Here is a 23,878-nt window from a genome sequence, read left to right as displayed (position 1 = left end):
AAGATCCCACGTGCCGCGGAGCGGCTGGGCCCGTGAGCCGTGGCCGCCGAGCCTGCGCGTCCGGAGCCTGTGCTCCGCAACGGGAGAGGCCACAACAGTGAGAGGCCCGCGTGCCGCAAAAAAAAAAAAAAAAAATCTTGTAAGGGTCCACTGTTCTTAGCTTTCCATCTTAGGAGGAATTGTCTGGGCTTTTAAGTTTGAACATCTAAGAACTCTTTTTTCTTTTTTGTGGAGGAGGGGAGTTTATAGGTCTTAGGGAAAATCTCTTTCCATCCTTTCTGCTAGTCCGAGACTTCTTTCTCCTTTAGTAGATAACCTGGCTGAGTTCCCAGGAGAATGTTCTAGTCCAGGTGCCAGGACATAGGTTTGCCTCTCTGGGGTTCTCTGGTCATGAAAGTGACCGGCTTTGGGCTCCGGACACTGGGCAGCCGGGGACCAGGGACTTGTAAGCCCATGGGCCTCTCTTCCAAGGCTCCTGGGACGGGCAGAGCTGGAAAGGCCGGCGGGGCAGTGGCCTGAGGTCCTGAGACCCCAGCGCTGCAAGCAGCCCGTTGAGCCGACATTTAGAGGGTTTTTTGTTTGGAGCCTCGGTCCTGTTTCCAGACAGGATCGGCTGTTACCACATCAGAGAGAGCCCCCTTCTCTGTGAGAATCAGCTGCGGTTCTTTCAGCTGCAGGTAGCAGGGTCCCAGGCTGGGTGACGTAAACCCCCGGGGGACATTCTTGTTCTCATGCGACCAGGGCGGAGGCACCTGCTGGAGACGGACGGGGACACAGGCTCCGGCTCCCCTGCAGCGCCGTCCCGCGGGGACCGTGGCTCTTGTGGTCACCGCAACATTGCTGAGGGTCCCATCCTCGCTGCAGCTGGAGCAGCCCAGCCTTCCTTATAAAGCATCGTGCTCATGTGGGGTCATGTCCCCCAGAGATTCCCGCTGGCCTGTCACGGAGAATGGGGTCACACGGCATCTCAGTCTGGCTCCCTGCCGGAAAGAGATGACACACCCCGAAAAGCAACGGGGAGCGTTACTAAGGGCCATTGAGGTGGGTGTGGGCGAGTTAAGGTTGCTGAGCTGGAGGGTGACGTGACCAGTGACAGTGGAGGGTTTTCATTTCTTGGGAAAGAGCAGAGATTTTCACAAACAGGCATTTTTTCATGCGAGAGATTAGTCTATGAGATTTCCGAGACCAATTTAACCTCCTGTTTCCAACACTTTCTTTTTCTTTTCCTTTCTTAACTGTGGAGTCACTGGAACCAGACTGGTCAGCGTCAGAAGTCCTAGAATCAAGGTGTCGGCAGGGCTCATTCCTTCTGGAGGCTCCAGGAGAGAACTGTGTTCTCACCTTTTCCAGCTCCTAGAGGCGCCTGCATTCCTTGGCTCTTGGCCCCTTCCTCCCTGTCCAAATCCGGCAGTACAGCATCTTTAAAATCTCTCTTTTCTGACCCGATTCTCTGCCTTCCTCTCATCAGGACCCTTGTCATTACTACACTGGACCCGCCAAGATAATCCAGGACAATCTCCCCATCTCAAGAGCCTTATCTTAATCACCCCTTCCAAGTCGTTTTTTGCCATATAAGGTAACGTTCACAGGCTCCAGGGTTAGGATGTGGACATCCTTGTGGGGTCTTTATTCAGCCTACGTCAGTCTCTCCCCATATCAATCCTTTTGTCTCCTTACCAGCAGACTTTCTTTCCATTGTTGCAAACCAGGGAAGTGACCTTCATCATTCCAATAAACATAAAGGGGACACAGTGGAAAATTTTAAGTCAAAGAAATGCAAAACCACAGTCTTGGCGTGAGATGAAGTGTATTAGATGTATTAACGCGCAAATGCCAACGACTTCCGGAGCCTTTGAGTTGCCCAGAAGTCCTCGGCAGATTCTTCCTCATCCACAGCTGCTATCCTTTAAAGCGTTGTCTTCGAGACAAATAGAGCTTGTTTCTTTCCCCCAACAGTATTGCTTTCTGTTAAGGTACCATATACAATGAACACAGTATTTCCCACAACAAAAGCACAGCGTTTTAGCTCCATGCGGGGTAAGCAGGGTTTAGGGGTGGGCCGGACCCTCTAACGTCTGCCCTAACCACCGTTGGCAGCATCTCTGTGGGAGAGCAGGTCTGGTGCCTGCCAGTCAGTTACCAGATTCACATCTGGGTTGTGGTCTGTCTGCAGGTTGGGGATTGGCTATTGTTGGCCAAAGGCCTGGTCAGTGCCCTTGGGAGGGTGATTCCTGACCGCCCGGTGCTCTTATAAGGGACTGGATAGAATCTAAATGTACGGAAATAAACGAGGTCAGCAAACGGAGCCTGAAACCCAAGTCGGCGGCTTCCCTACAACGTGTGAATCTGAGTTTCTTGGAAACACCTGACTTATGTGGCCTTTGGCTGTCCGTTCTGCTTCTCCTCTCTGACGACAGGGAATCGGATCACAAAAGAAAACTCCTTTCCCATCGGAGCTGACATTCTAATGAGGAGAAACCCCAAGAAAAACATAAACAGCTCATAGGATAATTTGACATAGTGATAAATGCCCGTGGAAAATAAAGCAGGGCAAAGCAGTGAGGGGAAAGGAGGCAGACAGGTGGGGAGGATTTTGGTACCCGAGGGCTTGTCTGAGGAGTGACGTAATTGATGAGAAGGAGCCAGACTGGCAGAGAGGGGGGGTGGAGTGGGAGCTGGGTAGGGATGTGCCACAACGGGAAGAGCATGTGCAAAGGCCCTGGGGTGGGAATAAGCTTGGCTTGTTCAAGGGACAAAAAGAGGCCAGGGTTGCTGAGCATGGTGAATGGTTGCAGGTCAGATCAGAGAGGTGGGTGGGCAAGATGCTACAGGACTTTGGGGCCACATCAGGAGTTTGGATTTTATGCTAATTTCCATGGCAGCCCCGGGAGGTTTCAATCAGGAAGCAGCAAGATCTGATTTTTATTCCGGAGAGCTTATGCTGGCTACTGTATGAGACTGGACTTGGGGTATTCGAACACTAGTTCCAAGTCTAGTTTCCTTGATTAGCCAGGTCATGAGAAGTGATGGCTTTTCAGCAAACCCGGTGTTGAGGTTCAAATGTGGGTACTGCTTAATTCCTATAGGTCATGACATTTTCACAAGGGAGCATTTGAATTTTTCCCCACGTTCATTGCCTGATGCATCATGCTGTAGCAAAATGGCATGAAAATACCTCTGTGAATCAGACCTCTCTACGACCTCTTAATAACAGCTTCCATGTAACCCTGTTCCATTTAGCAATGCCAAGTGGGTGCCTTCCTTTCTTTCTATGCCACAGAAATTGTAAGGTGAAACGAACACTCTGTACCTAAAGCGTTTGAAACAGGACTTTTGTAGCTAAAAAAAACATGACTTTGTGACAGTCTGTTATTGAAGACATAATTCACGTTGTAATGTTTGGGGAGGAGGGAAAGAAATTAAAATCCTGTGGCTGGGTTAAAATATGCTGCACAATGAAAAATAAAGGAAAATAAATCTCATAACTTCTCTCATCAATGGCTGCCCTTATCTGTTTCAAAGAAGCTAGAGGAGAGATTGAGAATTCGTGGAGCCTCCCAGATAAGTTCTAAACGTGGTCCTGGGGGTTGTGGGCTTAGGATGGACATGATTTCTGAGGTTATTGGAACATCCATCATTCTAATCCATGTGGAGCCTTGTTGCCATTTTTGTCCACTTTCAAGACAGGGGTGAAAATTTCAGACAACAGAAATGAGTATGGCTCGACAATTTGGATAACATTTTGGCTGTTAGGACTTTCAGTTCAAAGGGACAGAAGACAATTCAAATTGGTACAAGCAAACCAAGGGAATCTACTGGCCCAAGTAACAGGAAAGGAAAACATTAGCTTTGGGCACAGCTTGAACTAGGTGCTCAAATGATGTCATCAGGACACTGCTTCTCCCTCTCTGCCTCTCTTGGCTCTATTCTCAGATGCGTTCTTCCCTCATGATGGCACATGGCACTGTAGCTCCAGCCTTTGTCCTCAACTTTCCAAGTCCCGAGGGCAAAAGAGAGAGTCTCTTCCCAGATTCCCACACCAGGCCAATATCTCATTCTCCGCGGATGCGACTGGGTCCTGTGCCCTGCCCCAACCGATCACCATATCCAGGGCATGGGATTACACTGATTGGCCAGGCCTGGGTCACATTCCCAGTCCTGAGCCAATCACTGTGGCGGTGGCGAGGAGGGGCGGGATGAAGAGGGAGGCTGTGTGCTGATTGGCCAGCCTCTGGTCACACGTATTCACCCCAGCAGGAGTGGACCCACCGTGAAGTCCGTGACTGAGGGTGACGGAGGGGAAGAGTCTCCAAAAAGGGGAGGTGACAGATGACAGCTGGGGACAAATGCCCGCCGCAGCTCCTATGCATGTTGTAAACAGCCCCTTCTCTCCATCCTTGCTACTTGTAGGTGAAAGCAGAGTATGCTCGGCTTAAACACACGCTCACCATAGTGACCAGAGAACGCGATTTGGCCGTGAAGGAGAAACACCAGCTCCAAGCCAAGCTGGAGAACCTAGAACAGGTCCTAAAGGTAGGATGGGCTTCCGCTTCACCTGAGGGTGAGCCTGGGGAAGGAGGGGCTGCGGAATTCCAAAGCACAATGTGGTTGAAACTCCTTTTGAGTTTCAAAATCATCAAAATTCAGGGCTCTTGGCGCTGCTTTTACCCTTTCTGTGGTATACAAAGCAATAAATAACAAAATTTGAATGTTTCTGGAAGCGATCCTGTAAAACAGCGCTCCGGAATGGAAATTGGGCTTGTGTTGAAGACCAGAGGTGTCTACCTTTGGTTTTTCAAACTTCATGAATTTTAAGCTGTTCTTCAGATGGTTAACGACCTTTGTCATAAAGAGAATAGCTAAGTCAGAAAATTGCTGTATCAGGGTGCAGGTAATTGGATAGCTTCATGCATTCTTGGTGAGCTGGGATCTCCTTCAATATTTAATGGGTGGGTTGATTTGCTATTGATGTTACTGAGTTAAGCTGAATGAATTCTTCGGCTTTTCTCTTTTTTTTTTTTTTTTTTTTTTGAGTGTTAAAATTTTATTGGATCCTCATAGTGGGAAAAAAAATTTGAACATAAAAGAATAAAATAATCATCACCTGCGGTCCTACAATCTAGTACCTAGATTAAGCCTTTGTATTTCACACGCATGGGACAGAGCTGTGTTGCACCCACCCACCCTCCTGCATCAGGAAGTGATTTTAACTCCATCTATAGCTTCTTTGGGGGAAACTTCTAGAACTCTGAGGGGACGCAGATCAGTGGTTGGCGGGGACTAGTTGGTGAGGTGGGAAGTGGATACGGGGTTTCTTCTGGGGGTGATGAAAATGTTCTGGAATTAGTGTGATGATTACACAACCTTGTGAATGTACCAACACCTCTGAAATGTACACTTTAAAAGGGTGAATGTTCTGGTATGTGAATTACATCTCAGTTTAAGAGGGAAGATGCCCTATTCTCTCACCGCTGGCCCTGAAGGGGAACCACGCCCCTCGTGTGGCTCTCAGGAGGTGGCAGAGCTGTACCCAGTGCTGGTGGCATGTAAGATGCCCCCGTGTGTCCACCTGACACCCTCTGGAGGAAAGGCCAAGGCTAAGCCTGACCATGCTGCCTTTTACCATTTGCTCTGAGTTTAGAACACAGCCGTAAGGGAATGAGATACCACCATGTAATTATTCATTTCAGCAGCTGCCTCGACCACCGACTGCAAGTTCTCTGAGGCACAAACCGTGCTTCATTCAACTTCTCTACCTGTAAAGCTTGGGTTTGGTGAAAGTCAGGCTTTGGTGAATTCAGTGGCGGATGGGCTGGGAACCCAGGTGCACCCGGGGGCTCTGCTGAGGGTCTCTTGGAGTAAAGTCAGCGTGAAGGACAGTGTACGTGACTATGCCCCCAGGAGAAATTGGACAACCTGGAGACATTTTTGATGGCTGGGACCGGGGCGCGGGCTATTAGCATCACGCGGGCAGAGGCCCGGGATGTTGTTGATTCTTCTACAATGCACAGGACCGCCTCCACGGCGAAGAAAGAAGTGGCCCAAAACGTCATTGGCCCCGAGGGTGAGAAGCTTTGCGAATTAGTTTGTTATTGTTGCTGTAACAAATTCTCCCAACGTAAAATAAAACAAATGTATTCCCTTACGGTTCAGGAGGTCAGATCCGAAATGAGTCACACGGGGCTAAAATCAAGGTGTCAGCAGAGCCGCCTGCCTTTCGGAAGGGTTTGGGGAGACCCTTCCCTGCCGTCCCCACCTTCTGGCGGCTGCTCCCAGCCCCTTCCTGTTATTAGAAGATGCTAATTGCAGAGCCAGCACTTAGCAGCTTCTCTCCTCTCTGACCTCCCGCCTCCCTCTGATGGGGACCCTGTGATTACACTGCGTCCACTTGGACGAGTTCCACATCTCAACGTCCTTCACTTAATCACATCTGCAGGGTCCCTCTGTCGTGTAAGGTGACACAGTCACAGGGCCCAGGGACTGGGAGGTGGACATCTTTGGGGAGCGCTCTTCAGCCTGCCCCTCCCTGGAGTATTTGCAGGAGGTGGCCAATGGCACTGATGCCACCTGGGGGTGGAGGAGGCCCCGTTTATGACTTCAGGGCGTGAAATTCCCGTCCTGGCCTCCTGCCTGCCTGCCGGGCTTAGGCCAGTCTTTCCTGCTGCCTGGAGTGGGTGAAGGGCCGTGCATTCTCACTGGCCTCGCGGGGCCCGCCGTCCTTCCTTCTGACCTGGAGTTTGAGCCTCATCACCGGGGCCTTGCACACGTGCAGACACCCTGAGTTCACGTCCAGGTTCTGTCCATGGCGCCCTGCAAACAGCCCTCTCCTCAGCTGCCCACCCTGTCCAGGGGGTACACCCCAGGGGTGTCACCTGCCCTGCTGGGGGGCAGACTGGGGAGGAGGCCTGCGCAGGAGCTGGCGGGGGAGCTCGGGGACTTTGAGACGGGGATGCCAGGGGCTGGGGGGCTGGGCTGTGGTCCAGAGGGGGGAGTGTGGGCTCTGGATGGGCCTGTCCCTTTGGCCCCCTTTCTAAGGGTGGAATTGGGTAGCTGATGGGCAGGCTGTGAGCAGCCGTCAGGAGACACGGTCATCTTTGTCACCAGGAAAGCAGCAAGAGCGGGAGAGGTTGGAGGCTGTGAGGGGCCCGAAGGGACAGGTGACAGCGTCACAGGGCCGGGGTTCTGGCCCTCACCTCCTCTTGGTCACCACCTCCCACTGGGCTGTTTTAGCCTGTTCTTCACGGGGTGGCCCGAGCAGTACCGTCCAAATCGAAGTCAGGTCCCAGCACCATCCGCAAACCATCCACAGGACCCGCCAGCCCAGCTCACTTACCCAAAGGCCGGCGCCCTCCCTGCTCGCAGCCCTGCAGCGTGCAGCCGCCCTCGCCTCTCGGGACCCCTGTCCTCCCCTCCCGCCCTGACTCCATCCTCCCCCACTGCCCCTCCCCTTTCCTGGCTCTGTTCCTGGAGCAAAGCCAGGCCCTGAGCACCTTCTCCGTAGAGTTGTTCTCAGTACCATTTCAGTGGGTGACTGGATGATGGGGCCCCCGCAGGAGGGCTGGCCTGGGGCAGGGGCCTTGTTGGGAGCAAGCAGAGCTCTTCCTCAGAAGATTTCGGCTCTAGGTGCAAAAAGGGAGAGAAAGACGACCCGGAGATTAGGAGAGGCGGGTCCTTTGCAAGGGGTTGATTCCATGGCAGTTGAAGGAAAGCGCATGTCTTGAAAATGTGCAAAACCCTATGTGATCTGCCCTCTCCCACACCCAACGCTGAGAGCCTTTGGGGCTGAGAGCAAGGAGGGAGAAGGTCGGGGAGGTGATGATTCCACGACAGTTGCTGAGATCCCTGGGCTCCTGGACAGAACCTGCCAGACTTCGCTGCTTTCACAGAACCCCCCTCAAGCGGGGTAACTGCATGTTTTATAAGCATTGCCTCAATCTGGACCGATTGAAAGCACAGTGATTCCCATGTTCTTCTTCTGATATCTTGGTCATAATAATAAAAGGGCTATTCAAAATCAACCTTCTTTTTGTTTTGCAATTTGGTGGTTGTATTTTATTTTTTAATTTAATTTTAAATTTATTTTCTTGGGCTTCCTGGTGGCGCAGTAGTTGAGAGCCCGCCTGCCGATGCAGGGGACGCGGGTTCGCGCCCCGGTCCGGGAAGATCCCACGTGCCGCGGAGCGGCTGGGCCCGTGAGCCGTGGCCGCTGAGCCTGCGCGTCCGGAGCCTGTGCTCCGCAACGGGAGAGGCCACAACAGGGCGAGGCCCGCGTACCGCAAAAAAAAAAAAAAAAAAAAAAAAAAAAAAAAAATTATTTTATTGAGGTATAGTTGATTTACAATGCTGTGTTAATTTCTACTATACAGCAAAGTGATTAAGTGATACACATATATATTCTTTTTCATATTCTTTTCCATGATGGCGTTTCACAGGATATTGAATATAGTTCCCTGTGCTCTACGGTAGGACCTTGCTGTTTATCCGTTCTAAGTGTAATCGTTTGCATCCGCTAACCCCAAACTCCAAATCCATCCCTCCCCACCCCACCTTAGCCTTTCTTTTCTTCTTGAGCAGCAAAGCCCATCAGTGGGCGATGGGGAAGGGAGGAGGTGATTGCCATGCTGGGCGGAGATGCAGCTGACTTGGCTTAGAAAATCCTGTCGTTTCTGTAAACTTGGGTAAAATGATGACCTTGCATTTCCAGAAGCTGCCTGGACATCCCCAGAACTCCCGGAGTGTGATGTACGGTCTCTAGTTGTCATTGATTTGACCGGAATCTGACCCCCAAACCAGTGTCGATCAACCTGATTGGCTGAGAACCAAAGAGAACTTGCCCAGGCTCGGGGCCCATGTGAGGGGGAGGTTGGGTGGTGCAGGATTCCAATCTCAACGTGTCTGCCGCCGAGCCTGGACCGGCTGGCTGACCCCTGACCCTCATGCCGCCGAGCCTGGACCGGCTGGCTGACCCCTGACCCTCATCTGGGAGAAGCAAAAATGCTGAGCTGCTAGTGTGGGATAGGGACTGGTGAGTGGCCCGCAGGATCACACTGTCACTGGTTTTTACCAGATTGCGAATGGAATGTCTGTTTTCCTTCAAAATAGAAAAACTATTCGTAAAACAGAGAAGACAGGATTTGGGGCTGTTTTCTAAGACAATCCAATGAGAATTATACTGAAACTGTCTAGAACCCCCCGCACGAACCAAACCAATAATAGTTAACCTGATGTTAATTCGTCCTGAGTTTTATACTTTTAGAAATAATAATTGATGAATTCATTATCTATGTATATGTTTTTGTCATGCTTCTTTCCAAGAATATCATCAAGTCACCGAAACCATCACATGTAATAGAACATGCTCAAACGATATGAATGGAAGTGAAAAATTCAGATAAAGAGAAAGGAGAATTCAAATATGCCAGCCTGGAGGTTAGACACAGTTACTCTAAGATTCTAATTTGGCCTGTGTTTCCATGCAGCCTGGATATAAAAGGAAATACAGGCAATTACATAATTCTCACTCCCTAAGAGAAGGGAACCTACTCTTTCCCCAGGAAAGCGAAGCATGGAGGACTAAACGTGATTTTCTTACTTGGAATGATATCTTAGAGGAGGATGCAGAACAGTATAGTAGAAGATGGCTCCAGCAGCATCTTCATAGCAACCGAGGGGCAGTTTTCCCATGTGTCTTTCTTCGGGGGTTTCTTTGGGGAAGAAGACCTAAAGGCCATTTTCCTGAGCTATGAGCAAGGAAAATTGGGAGGAATCATTAAAGCCAGATTTCCCACACCTAGGAAGAACCCAAGAAGAGTTCTTCATGGTGGGAATTGAAGGATAGGAAAAGTAATGTTCCTGGACCCATTCCTGTTCTACGGAATTAAAAATACCAAGAGATGGAAAACATCAGAGTTTGAATAAGGATGGGATAAGAAGGCTCCCCTTCGCCTGTCCACCTTACCTGGCTGGGAATCACCCCACACCCAGCGTCCTCACCAAGAGAAAGGGCTGTACCCGTGCATCTCAAGGGGTCTGCGTAGTCAGGACAAACAGTGGTGTCCCTGGCCCGCAAGTGTTTATTACATGACCATTCATTCATTCATTCACTCATTCATTCATTCATACACGTTGATTGAGCACTGCCTGTGTACCAGGCCCGGTTCCCGGCAGCAGGAATGTTGTAATTAGCAAAACAGAGTCAATGAGAAGAATCCGTGCAGAAAAAGACATGCATTTGTAACATGATGTCAGGCAGTGATAAATGCTTTGAAGGACAAAAAATTAGGGCGAGGCAGTAGCAAGTGATGTAGTGACCCTTTTAAAAAGTAGCTGGAAACAACAAGGTCCTACTCTACAGCTACAGCACAGGAAACTATATTTCATATCTTATGATAAACCATAATGGGAAAGAATATGAAAAAGAAGGTCTCTGTATGTGTAACTGAATCACTGTGCTGCACAGCAGAAATGAACACAGCCTTGTAAATCAAGTACACGTCAATAAAATAAAGAACGGTTGGGAGGGGGCTTCTCTCAGACACATCAGCTGAGCAGAGTAGGTGCTTCTCAATGAAGGGGGTGGGGGGGCTTGTCCACATTCAGGGCAGGACCACCAGGCAGGCGGAAAGTGCAAGGAGCTGAGACGGGCAGATTTTTGACGTGTCCAAGGATCAGCCAGGGGGCTGGTGAACAGGCCGCGAGGGGCGGGGGGGTGGAAATGAAGCTGAGATTGGGGTGAGGTCTGGCAGTACCTTATGAGCCCAAGTAGAATTCCAAGGGTTTTGGAATTTGCTCTCAGTGTCGTCAGACACCTTTGTCACAAAACTGCTGCATAAGGAACCAGCCCAAAGCCCATGGCTCACGCCAAGAACGATTCGTACCGTTCCCGAGGCTGTGGCTCGGCTGCACGGTGCTGTCGTCTTGCTGGACTTGGCTGAACACGCGGTTGGCCGGCTATTGGTTGACGCCGGACGGTTTGGGTCAGGGTGACTGGCTTTGTTCCCTGCTGTTCCCGCCCCCCGCAGGCTAACGAAGGCTTCTAATAGCGGCCTAACGGGCCATGAAAGAGAGTGATGTGCGGGAGGACCCGTGAGGACCAGGCCGGAAGGGTGCAAGTCCCTCCCTCCCTCCCTCCCATTGGCCAAAGCAACATTCAGGCCGGCCTGGTTTCAAGAGATGCAGGAACAGATGTGACGTCCCCTTAGCAGGCCAGTGGGTACACGCGGGGAGGGGATCGATGCTCCGGGGGTGGGGTGCTGGAGAGCTGATGGACTGCATCTGCTTTCCACTTGTCGAGGGTCACTGCAGTGGCCGCACCGAGAGAAGAAGGTGAGGAACGGGGGTGGAAGCAAGGAGGTGGATTAGGAGGGCTTCTCTAGACACGGGATGTGCGTGCTTCCCCCAAGGTAGGAGGAGAGAGCAGAGAGAAGCGGTCAAGTTGGCGTATATTTTCAAGGTGAAATCAACAGGATTTGCTGACGGATGGGCCGTGGGGTAGGATGGGGAAGGGCCAAGGATGACGCCAAGGGTTCGGAAGTGCATTTGGGTGAGGGATGGAGCCGTTGGCTGTGATGGGATCATTAGGGGCTTGGACTGGGGGTCAGGGAACCACCTCGCGTTGGAGGCGGAGTGCACCGTGCACATGGGGTCCCCGGTGCAGGAGGACCTCCGTCCTCACGCTGGGGGCCACCGTGCTGCTCCTCAGGAGGCGGCTTCGTTCGGTTACCAGATGACCTGAAAGGCGGGAACAGTTCATGGGAGTTAAAGCGCGAAGCTCTGAAGGCGACCGCGGCGTCCTGTCCTTTGAACATGCGGTGGTCTCGGTCGTCAACTAAACTGTGTTACCTTGTACCTGACCCCATCTTCTTCCAAGTTCTCAGAGTGATGGGGGCAGAGAAGACGTGCCATTCGGTAAGCGAAGAGCGTGCATCTTATGGTGATGTGGTGTCACACAGCCCTGGAGTTGGGCCAACATGCGTGACGCATCTGTCTGAGCTGATAATTACTCCACTGATCACGTCCATGTGCTGGCTTTTTTGTTTCCAGATATCACTGATGGGCCACGTGTCTTCATACTGATAATTCAATTTAGCAAAAGACAACGTGTGCCTTAAGGTCTGTAATGGGTTACGTAAAGCAGGAGTGCACCAACACATCGATACGTTAGTATTTTTTTTCAGTGTCCTTTTTTGCTGTATCAGGGGGGCCGCCAGGTAACTTTGCACTTGAACGGCCAGAAGAGTAGGACCAGATATGGTGATATTCAGAGGAAATGGGTCCCAGATGCCTCAGACACTGGTTTCCTGCAGACCTTCCAGTGTAATAGCCCTGATGAAAACCCACGTCTTTATAGACGTACTCAGGACTTCCCTGATGGTCCAGTGGTTGAGACTCTGTGCTCCCAATGCAGGGGGCCCGGGTTTGATCCCTGGTCAGGGAACTGGATCCCACATGCATGCTGAAACTAAGAGTTTACATGCCACAACTAAGGAGCCCCCATGCCAAAACTAAGACCCAGCACAACCAAGACCCAGCACAACCACATAAATATTTTTTTTTTTTTTTTGTGGTATGCGGGCCTCCCCCTGCTGTGGCCTCTCCCGTCGCGGAGCACAGGCTCTGGACGCGCAGGCCCAGCGGCCATGGCCCACGGGCCCAGCCGCTCCGCGGCACGCGGGATCCTCCCAGACCGGGGCGCGAACCCGGTTCCCCTGCATCGGCAGGCGGACGCGCAACCACCGCGCCACCAGGGAAGCCCCCCACATAAATATTAAAAAAAAAAAAAAGACACATTCAGGCAACAGGTATTTATTGAGCACCTAATATGTGTCAAACACTTCCTAGGTGCTGTCCTTGCTTCTGGCAGAGAGTTGATAAACAGATGGATGTACGTATCAGGTGGTGACAAACACGAGGGGATAGAGGGTGATGAAGTTGAAAGTGCTACTTTATGGGAAGGTCTCACTGATTATGTGACATGTGGATGGAGACCTGGGTGAAGGGAAGAAGACGGTTGTGAGAAGTCTGGAGAAAGAATGTTCCTGCAGAGGCAACAGCAGATACAAAGGGTTGAGACAGAGGGCTGGTGCCTGCCATGTCTGAGGAACAGAGCAGAGGCCAGAGTTGCAGAAATAGAATGAAAAAGGGGATAGAAAGTTAAAAGAGGAGGCCAGGGAGACAAATAACTTAAGGTGTGGAAGGCCAAGCCTCCTCCTCACTCTCAGAGACACTACCTCCTTTCCGGTCTTTTCCTGGGATGCTCCAGCCACCACAGGGCCTTTGCACTTGCTGTGTCTGCTGTCTGGATTGCTTTTGTCCTGGTTACCCTCCAGGAGAAGCACAGTATGGGCAAGTTCCATATCTTTTTTGCTTATCATTGTATCCTCAGTGCCCAGCCCGGCGCAGAGAAACCGTACAATAAATGTTTGTGGGCTGAACGAATGAGAGAGGGAGGTAGGATAGTCTCAAGTCTGCCTTGCTTACAACAGCCAAGAGGTGAGCCCTCCGCTTTGCAAAGCCTTCAGGCATATATGCCCTTCCTAAGATGGACTGTCCCCGGGTGTCGAGCCATAGCCACCTTGATAAAACAGAAATTGCGTCATGTCCCCGCTGCTTACCGCCCCACCAATTGCTTCTTACTGCACAGAGATGAACATCTAGACTCTTTCCCTCAGGACCCTGTGCTCTCTGGCCCCCACGTAATCCTTCAATCCTCCTCCTACCATGACCCCTTACAGCCTGGAGCCGGCTACAGTGGCCATCCCTGTCCTTCTGGAACTTACTGCACTCATGTCTACCCCAGGGCCTTTGCACTTACTGCTTCTTCCACCTGGAAGGCTGTTTCCCTCAGCACTTTGTGTTTGACTCTGGGTCAGTTGATTAGGTCTTGGTTTCATGTCAGTTACTTGGCAATGACTTTCTTGGCCATCTTATCTGTGATAGGAAGTTGCTATCACATCCTCCAATTCATTTTCTTCCAAGAAAGCTTACCTTGCTTGTTTTAATTATTTGTATATTGTTTGTTTTCTCCTACCAAAATGTAGCCTCTTTGAGAGAGACTTTGTTTCAGTGCTAGGACAAAATCTGACATCTAGAAGGCACTTGGTAAATATTGATTGATTGATTAAATTAGTAAATGAATGAATGAGTGAACATGTGAGCGAGAGACCGCATGATACTGACATGGCTTGTTACTGCAGACACCTTCTGCCATCGTGGAGAATAATGGAGCAGGTGAAGGCTTGTGGTCGAGGAAGCTTGTCTAGAAGGATCACTTCTTTGGGGCTTACAAGTGCTTCTGTAAAAACGCAGCCACAAATCAAGTGCAGCCTCTTTCTGGCAGAGACTGAGATTCTCCAAGAGGACAAACCACAAGAGAGTTGGTGATTTCCAGCCTCTGCTCGACCCAGGCTGGGTGACTGTCTGGCAAGGGTGTCCCCCCACGGAGCTCCCCACCTTCAAGCCCAGCAACCCCTGGGTTAGGTCTTGGCACAAGTGTCTAACCTTGTGATAAACGGAGTAAACCAAGCGATTTTTCCCTCCAGCTTCTCGGACTCAAGGATTCTGCAAAACAAAACAAAACAAAACAAAAAAACCCCAAAAAAAGCCTAGTGTTTTTCATGTAAATTTCCTGTTGCCAGATATTTAGGATATTCTTAGCATCTTACCAGCTCCAGTGAAATGGAAAAGGAACTTGTGAAGCTCCGGCTTTTGTGTATGATGGGAGCACATCCTGCCTCTCTTCCCTGTGTCTTCTTGCTCAGGACCCGAAAGAAGGCTATATTTGTCAGATGCAACAGAGACGTGTGTCTCTATTTTAGGACAGCATTAGCATCCTGGCAGGGAACAGTGCCACACTCCAAGCGTTTAACTTGAGAGAGCTCAACACAGAGACCATTTCGAGAGGCGTGGGCCGGGGGAACCGACGGGTGGGAAGGCAGAGAGAGCCCAGCAGAGCGGGCAGCTGTCCCCCCTTCCCCGGGCCTGAGGGCAGTTCCTGGAGCTCAGTGAGAGCCGCAGTCATGGAGAAGCTCCCGGACAGCTCTGTGTGGGGACGAAGAGCGTCCCTCACATTCACTTCCACCTGGAAGCTGTGAGTGTCACCTTTTTTGGAAAGACCTTCCTGGAGAGAGAGAGAGAGTGTATTATTCTCTCCCATCCCTCCTGATCCACTGGGGAGCCCCAGATCATCTAAGTATTTGGGCATCTCCAGTAAGACTGTGGAGGGAGGTATTTCAACACCGACTTGGACTTAATTTTAAAAGACCATGTGTTACGGGCTTCCCTGGTGGCGCAGCGGTTGCGCGTCCGCCTGCCGATGCAGGGGAACCGGGTTTGCGCCCCGGTCCGGGAGGATCCCACGTGCCGCGGAGCGGCTGGGCCCGTGAGCCATGGCCGCTGGGCCTGCGCGTCCGGAGCCTGTGCTCCGCAACGGGAGAGGCCGCAGCAGAGGGAGGCCCGCGTACCACAAAAAAAAAAAAAAAAAAAAAAAAAAAGGTAAAAAAAAAAAAGACCATGTGTTAATCAGGACCATCCTTTTCCTTGACTTCAAGGATCCCTGGGCACTTTGTCGACTGGCCATGCTGGCAGCAGGTTTACAGGGGAACCTTTGCAGCCCCCTTTCTGGTTATCTGACCAGCACGCAGGGCAAATTCTAGAAATCTGACCCAGGTCTATAAAAATATTTTTGATTAATTAAACTTAACCCATTATAGTTTACGATTCAAAGACAAGGGGAAAAGTATTCTGGACCAGATTTTGTTCTCATAATCAACAGATTAGTCAATTTCAGTGAAGATAATCTGACGTTTATTTTGTGCTAATGAACAACTGATGATCTGGGTTGAATAAGTAACTCTCGAGGTGACAGTCTTCCCTTATCTCCAGCTCCTTCCCGTTTCCCCTCCCATTACTTTGCATCTGTGCAGAGATTCATCCTTATACCTACGAATACAAACCCGCCTGCGGTCATTGTCAGGTTTAATTAAGGTTTTGGAGTTCATTTTCTGTGTGCTGATACTCAAATGCCAATAAAACCCTCCAGGCTTCTCTGAACATGAGAATAATGTTTAGGGCTCCATCTCCAGCAAAACCCTTGATCCGAATAGATGATAGCTTTATCTAGATGTTCACAGACTGGCAAGAAACAGGAAATGTATTGCTTTTGGATCTTCATTCTCCACTCCTGTCTCCATGGGGAGAGATTTAGGTAAGAGGCACTGCCGGTTCATCGGCTGGTGCTATGGGACACACACGTGTCTTCTTTGCATCCAGCAAAAGGATGGGACCAGATCTCATTCTGAGGCTCGGACCCCCCCCTCTGACCCCACCATGGAGTTGACGGTTTTCTGCGTGCAGCAGGCAGCCCAGTTCTTTGTCCTCTGCTGGGATCCCCACCCAGCCCTTCAAAATTCTGAGCTACTAAGCATATAAAGTGTTCAACTTCGCTGATCGTCAGGAAAATGCAAATTAAGACGACAGCGAGATGCTGATCTCTTCACCAGATGAAGAAACTCTTAGGAGTGACAGTGCCCAGGGCCAGCGAGGAGTGGGGAGCAGGCATGCTTACATGATGCTGGCCGAAGGTGAATTGCTGCAGTCTTTCTGGGTTCTGGAACTGTCCATATTTAGCTTCTGCATACTCTTCTCCCACAGTCTCCCTTCTGGGAGTGTACAGAAGACATAAAGCTCCCACTGTGTGCCCCAGATCTTTATTGTAGCATTAGCCATACAACCGTGATGTTTACCAGAAGCAGATCATTCATGCAGTAATTTAAAAACGAGTCACGTCCGTATCTAGTGACCAAGACATGTAGTCAAGTGAGGGCTTCAACGCGTCCATTTGGACCCACAGCAGTTGGACCCCTGCTGTCCAGAACTGTCCAGAACTGAACCCACCGCAGGGCGATCACCTCATTTGTTCCCGGATCTGCCTCTCTCCCTCACCTCTCATCACCCCCAGCCCCTCGCAACCCTGCGGCCAGTGGACACACGCCAAGCTGGCTCTTGCCTCCAGAGCTTTCCTCAACACGTTGCTTGTCATCATGTAGGTCTCAGCCAAAATGTCACCTCCCTGACCGGCTTGAGTAGAATCGGTACAACTGCCTCTCTCCCCTGCCCATCACCCCGCTTCCTCATCCTCCTCTATCACTCTCCGAAATTCTTATTATTTGCCAGATTCCTTGTTTATTTTCTGCATACCCTTCCCCGGCAGAATGTAAACTTCATAAGAACAGAGATGACCTTTGACTTACTCGTTATTCTATTCCAAACATCAACTATCTGGCACAGAGTAAGTGTTCAGTTAGGGTTAGAGTTAGATTGTTATTTTTACTAATGTAATAATTATTAAAAGAATAATTTCACAATTATTAAATAATTAATAATTTAATAATTATTAATTATTTTTGCATAAACGAAAGCACGTGTCCAGGAGGTAAACTCCATTTCAGCACAAACCCACAGGCCCTGAAATGAGAAGCCCAGTCGGATTCTGTTTCCCTGTTTCACCATCTACCCAGCTGCTCCATCCGGAGGTGTGCAATTCCCTGTCCCTCGTCCTGGCCGTGCAATTCATGAAAAGTCCCATAGATTTAAAGCAAGCCATCCAAAAACCTCCTGAGCCAACCTAACTGTCCTCAATTTCTACTCCTGCTGCCTGAGACCACACAGCTCCTCTCTTGCTCAGGTTATATTAAAAGTTTCCTAACTTCCTGCCTCTTCCTTTCCTCTTCTCTGGCTCCCCTCTGATCTTTTCTCCATACCACAGTCTTTGCAAACACAAATCCCCTCATGTTATACCCTGATCCACATCCTTGCATCCTTGCATGGCTGCCCAGCACTCTGAGAATGACATTCCTTCAAGGCCCTGATGGTCTGGTCGCTGTCGGCCCCCTTGGCTTCCCCTCCAACATTCTGCATCTCTCCCCCCATGCCAGTCACACCAGCCTTCCTTCACCCTTGACCTCACTTTGATCCCTTCTGCCACAGGGCCTTTGCACATACTGCTCCCTCTGCATAAAACGCTTTGCTCTTCCCTCTTCTAACCAACTCCTATACATCCTGAAAAATCCACTCGTCTGTCACCTCCCCAGGGAAGCTGACGTCCCCAGGGCTCATCTTTTCGTGACGGAAGACTCTCCGCATTCAGCACTTCTCTTTCATGACACTTGTCACAAGTTTGCATTTTTATATCCTTATTTGATTAACACTTACCCTTACCACTAGAAGGTGAATTCCACACAAGCCAGGACCTCTTCTGTTTTTGTCTTTACGGTGTTGCTAGCACTTGTCACATGCTTGGTGCTCAATAAGTCCTGGGTGGAAGAGAGAAACAGAAATGGTAACTAGCTGAGGAGATATAATAGGCTATTTTTCTCCTCTTAGGTCCTTTAAAATATGTATGACAGTTCAAAGAAAAATGATAACACTGAGGGTTTTCAGTGTATGTGGATGTAATAATTCATGGGAAGACCGTGACATAGAGAGAAAGTAAAGATGCTGAGACAGTGGTAGTGTTTCTACATTCCACTTGGAGTGGCAAAATTTAATTCTGAATAGATTATTTTAATTTAAACACGTATATTGAGACCCCTGGAACAACCACTAAAAGGTATATAAAAAGATATAGTCAAACACCCAATAAATACATGAAATGGGATACTAAAAAACATTCAGATCATTGCAAAGAAGGCAGGAAAGGTGAAACAGAACGATGAAAGGAGAGGGAACAAACAGAAAAATAAAATGGCAAAAACAAAATCAACACTTACCCATAATTGCATTAAAGGTAATTACTGTGCAGGTCACTTTGAAGCTCATATTTCATCTGGTCCTTGCAATGACCTTGGGAAGGTTGGATTCTTCTCCTCCACTCGATAAGTGAAGAAACTGAGGCTCAAAGAGGTACACACCTCACCTCAGAGCACACAGCTTATAAGTGGTAGAAATGACATTTGACTGCAGGTCTGGCTGACCATATGCCCTGCACCTGGCTGGGCTTAATCCCCGGGCCTGGCAGGCAGGGACCACTGGGACGTGACGAAAACTGTGCTTCGGAAAGATGATCCTAATAACTCTGAGTGCCACCGTCCCCGTGTTTTCAGAATCCATCAGGGTCAGATGAGCAAGAGAGAGGCTTGTCTGGAGGCCGAAGGACAAATCGGGAGTCAGGAGAGCTCCAATGCTTTATAAAGGGGCTCCTGACTTCCTAATTTTTTCCAGTTTGAGAAACTAAGATACTTTGGCTAAAATATATTTCGGCTTCCGTGGCTCTTGTTCATGCTGATATCCTCATTATGAATGAACCTGACTTCCACAGACGGGACAGGAAGTCATAAGGCATAGAAAACAAACAGCTTTAAATGCCTTCTTTCTTGTTTTTGAAGACATGAACTCAGTAAGTGCTGTGTTCTTTTCACCGGGTGTCTCGTGAAAGGAAATTGTGGGCACGGAAATGCTTCATTATTTCCACCGGGAGAACCAGATCCCGTGTATGTGACATTAAGAGCATGGCTGTTGACTCCTGTTAAGGGAAATGACTCTTTCCTGAATTTCGTTGCCCAGGCAGGGCAGGAGCCAGAGCAGAAGAAAAATCCCCCTTTGCTCTAACGTGGAAGAGATGTGACTCCATTTGCTCCACGCTCGTTCCCACCGTGTCACATCTGAGCTTTCCCGGAGAAGCAGCATCTTGACATTTGCAGGCTACTTAAGCACTTGTGTTAATGCCGGCATCCGGCTATAAATATCACCGCTTTAAAAATACATCCTGCCACAGGCAAAGCATATCAAACAGGCACTTCTCGCTGGGGCGCACGAGCTTCAGGACTTTTCAGATGTGAAACGCTCCCGTGGGACGTGGCCTGTGCCCTTGGAATTGGGAAGAGATTTGTAAAAGGAAGCAGAAGCCAAACCTTAGGAATTTGGTGGGAGTTTGTCTTGGAATGAAAGCCGGGGATTTCCAGACTCTCTGCAAGGACCCGCGGGCCCCTTGTGCTCCCAGGGACAGCCTGGATCAAGACGACTTGTGGAATTTATACCAGTGAAGGTGATGTAAATTTCCTCCCTGGAGAAATGCGGAGTGCTCTGTGCGCTGGTCACGTGGCCAAGGGCAGCGTGTCTTCAGTGGCCTGAGAACTCCAGAGGGACCGGGAGTAACTCCAGGGCACTTGCAGGAAATGTTCTTGCCTTGACTTTCTTGCAAAGTCTGCTGGACTTTGCGCATCCCACAGATAAGGGTGGGGTCCTGCAGGAAATCTCCCGTAGAGCAGACAGACGAGTGGAGAGAATGTGAGCACAGATCTGTGTTCAAATATGGCCTCATCATTTACTAGCTGGGCAACCTTGGGCAAGTTACTTAACCTCTCTGGGCCTCGGTTTCCTTCTCTGTAAATGGGAATAAAATATTTCCTGCTTCAAGTGTTGTTGTGAAGATTCAATATGTTATACGTGTTAAATACTTAGCACGACAGTACTCGAGATCTTAGTAAACGTTATACGCTTAGATGACCAGGAGGAGAGGAGGATGGTGATGCCTGGGGCTAGGTACCTCGGGCAGGACCCTCTGGGAAAACCATGCCAGCGATCTGCTTAGAGGAACAAGAAGGACGTAGATGTCCGCCAGTTGTACCATCTGCAATAAACACCAAGGAGGGTTTAACTGCGAGGGCCACACACACGGGATCGGGAGCTCCCGTGAAGGCTCATCGCTGCCCACTTCTCTCCCTCCTTCCACCCGAACCCTTTCCCAGGGTGGCAAAGTTCCGGTGTGGGTTTAAATGTGGTCTCTGTTTCAATCCTCTGGACTGGCCATCCAGCCCAGAGTTTCACTGAAACCCCCTTGGTTGGTTCCGATGCTGGACTCATGGGTTTCAACCTGTACACACCACAGGTACCCTGTGGATAAGAGTAATTTCCTTGAATAACGAAACTTGCTGCCAGTGACTTTGATCTTAGGACTTTGTTTCCTGGCCCGAGGAGGGAGATGGCACCAAGCACCTGCCCCCGCCCCACTTCATTGCACCCCACTCCACCCCCATGCCCTTGCACCCCAGTTTATCCTCGTTCTGCTGCTGAGAAGTTGTCATTTTACTTCTGGTAAGCTCCTTTGGGTCTCTGGCTGTTTCTTCCCCAAAACAGGGAATTGAAAGGACTCCAAAACTGTCATGATCCACCAGCTGTCTCTTTATTTTGAGAAACAAGACTAAAAAGTTATGAAGGTTCGGTGCATAATATGAGACGTTACAGAATTAAGTTTTGTGGCAGTCATAAATGCTGTTGAAAAATATTTTAGTGAGGACCATTTGGGAGAAAGTTCATGCAAACCTGTGTCAAATGGTTTTAAGAGACAGAAATAATTGGTTTATAAAGTGGGAAATCTGAGCGAGGTTGGGCTTCAGGCAAGGTTGAATCGAGGTGCTCAGGTGATGTCACCAAGAATAGTCTCTCTTCATCTTTTATCTCTGCTTTTTTCTGTCAGTCCAGTTCACAGGCAGGCTCTCACCAAGTCACGTCAAAGATGGTACCCAACATCTCCTGGCTTGCATCCTACCAATTTAGCCACCACGGAAGAGAATGTCTCTTTCTTTCCTAACATTTCCAGTAAATGTCTCATGATACCCAAATTTGTCCCTTTGGTCGAGCTTTGGGCTCGTGTACCTAGGAGAGCGTAGATCACATGCAAATCCTGGAGCCAAGGGTTGGGGTTACTCCCTGCAAAACGTGAGGCTGAGCATAGGGAAAGGCTGATGTCCTCGGGATAATTCAGGGTACAGCTATCATTTGAACAGGAAATACATGCCGGGCAGAGAAGGTTCGCAACCGTCCATTGCAGAACAGGAAGTCAATAGGATGAGAGTAATTGGGAGAAATCAGAGAAAGTGAAGTTTGAGTTAGGCTTGGGGCACAGGGGGATTCGTGAATATTTATTTAGGAGGAAATCAGACCATTAATGGAAGAGGGAACCTGCTAATTGAAGTCAGGGAGGCAGAAACGACCTTGAAACGTTACTGGGGCATGGAAGCTAGCCCAACACTGGGGTACTTGGTGGCCTGCCGAGGGGCTGATTGGCAAGCCTGGACAATGAGGGAAATGGGGACAGCTGCAGCTGTCAAAGTCACCCAGCCAACCCTCCATCCTTCCACCGAGCCATCCATCCGTCCACCCGTCCACCGGACGTCTTCACAGTGACTGTGAAGGGAAGGTGAAAAATGAGATAGAAGGATGTGTTTGTTTCCATTTTTCATCATTTCTGAAGCTTCCAGTATTCAGCTGATGGGTGTATGTCAGAAATAAAATGGAAAGGGGTTTGTGTCTTGTCCCATTTCTAGTAAGTTCTCCGCCCGCTGGACTTTCAGCCTTTGGTGTTTTGGCAAGAAGACCTCCTAGACAGAAGGCTGGGGGGCCTGGACCCAGGGGTGTCATCCTTGAACTTTTCCCACCACTGTGCATAAGCCACAGGCTTCAGGGCTCACTGAGATTGCATGCCTGTGCCCTGCCTTCCAGGGGAGGAGATAATGCAGACTCATTAAAGCAGCTCTCAGTCCAAGATCAACTACACTGAGAATGAAAGGAACAACTGTTCCTAGTTGGGAAGAAGCATCAAAACCATCTTTTTTTTTTTTTTTTTTTGGTAGAAAAAGTTTCAAGCAAAGTAACGAAAGGATATTAAAACAAACCAGTGAAATTGTGGGTTAGGTAAATGAAGCCATTCTCAGGCTGTAAATGTTCCTGGACTGATTAATCTTTATTTTGCAGGGTGTCAGCAGAGTTCAGATTTCAATGGGTTTTCATTTTTTTCTTCCAGTTGTCACAGTAAATCTATAAAGCAGATTTGAATCTAATTGTAAAAACTCAAGTGAAAGAAATATAACATTTTCCCCCAAAGTTACTTAATTCCCTTAAGACGCTCATTTTGAAAGACCGCTAGAGACGTAATGTCAGTTTGGAGCTGGCTTCATCCTTTTCCTTCAGTCTCTCAGCCAGATTTCAGTTGAAAGGCAGACAGCAATCTCGGTGTCTTCGGGTGGAGGGCCTTTAATGCAGGGGATTCGTCACACAGGCAGTAGAAGAGCCGAGAAGTCGAATATGCACTTGGAGATATATCACCTCTAAGGCTGCAGAGATGGGGGCGGGGTGATGGTCTTCCCCAGGGCCAGAGGCTGAAGCCATGGGTGAGGGCTGCGCAGCAGGAGCTAGAGCCCCAGGGGAGGAAGAGCCACCTCTGGAGACAATACAGGAAGCAGAGAGAGGGAGAAATACCTGGCTTCTCTCTTCTTCCCACCTTCTGGTGCCTCCAGTTGGCCAGTCCCCGAGAAGCAGGGGCAAGGCCGTCTGGGAAATGTAGTTCTCTGTGAGCAAAGCAGGGAAGGGGGAGAAGTGGATCTGAGAGCATTAGGACAGTTTACCGGCACACACCGGGGTTATACCTAAGGTGGGGTTGGGGCCACATGACACCAGAAGTTGGAGGATTTCATCTCGCACCCACCCATGCATATGCACATGCTGAGATTTCCACCATTCTGTCCAATCCTTATTATTTACATCTAGGCTTTGAAAATCCACAAGCCGCAGTCTAACAGTTTTTTCCCATCATTTTGGAGACAAGGCTTAAAGTTACATGATATCATTGTAAAATACAAGACCAAAGGATTATATCAGTTTCAGGTGTAACATTATGACTTGATATTTGTCTGTGTTGCAAAACGATCACCACCATAAGTCTAGTTAACATCCATCACTGTACCTAGTTACAGAATTTTTTTTCTTTTTTTTTGCGGTACGCGGGCCTCTCACCGCCGTGGCCTCTCCCGTTGCGGAGCACAGGCTCCGGACGCGCAGGCCCAGCGGCCACGGCTCACGGGCCCAGCCGCCCCGTGGCATGCAG

The 23,878-nt window shown here is 49.5% G+C and overlaps 1 protein-coding gene across 18 annotated transcripts in view; it reads left to right on the top strand.

Annotated features, from left to right (window-relative positions):
* RIMBP2 (RIMS binding protein 2) overlaps positions 1–23,878 on the top strand; it is a 278,098-nt gene that overhangs the window by 167,465 nt on the left and 86,755 nt on the right. For all 18 annotated transcript variants that reach the window (XR_008615939.1, XR_008615942.1, XR_008615940.1 and 15 more), the window contains one exon: positions 4,411–4,533. The gene's annotated coding sequence lies outside the window, so the exon portion shown is untranslated. The remainder of the gene's footprint in view (positions 1–4,410; positions 4,534–23,878) is intronic.

This window comes from Physeter macrocephalus, chromosome 19, assembly GCF_002837175.3.
Source record: "Physeter macrocephalus isolate SW-GA chromosome 19, ASM283717v5, whole genome shotgun sequence".
In the NCBI taxonomy this organism is placed as follows: domain Eukaryota; kingdom Metazoa; phylum Chordata; class Mammalia; order Artiodactyla; family Physeteridae; genus Physeter; species Physeter macrocephalus.
Note: the sequence above shows the minus strand (reverse complement) of the source record. Positions and strands in the feature narration are given on the sequence as shown.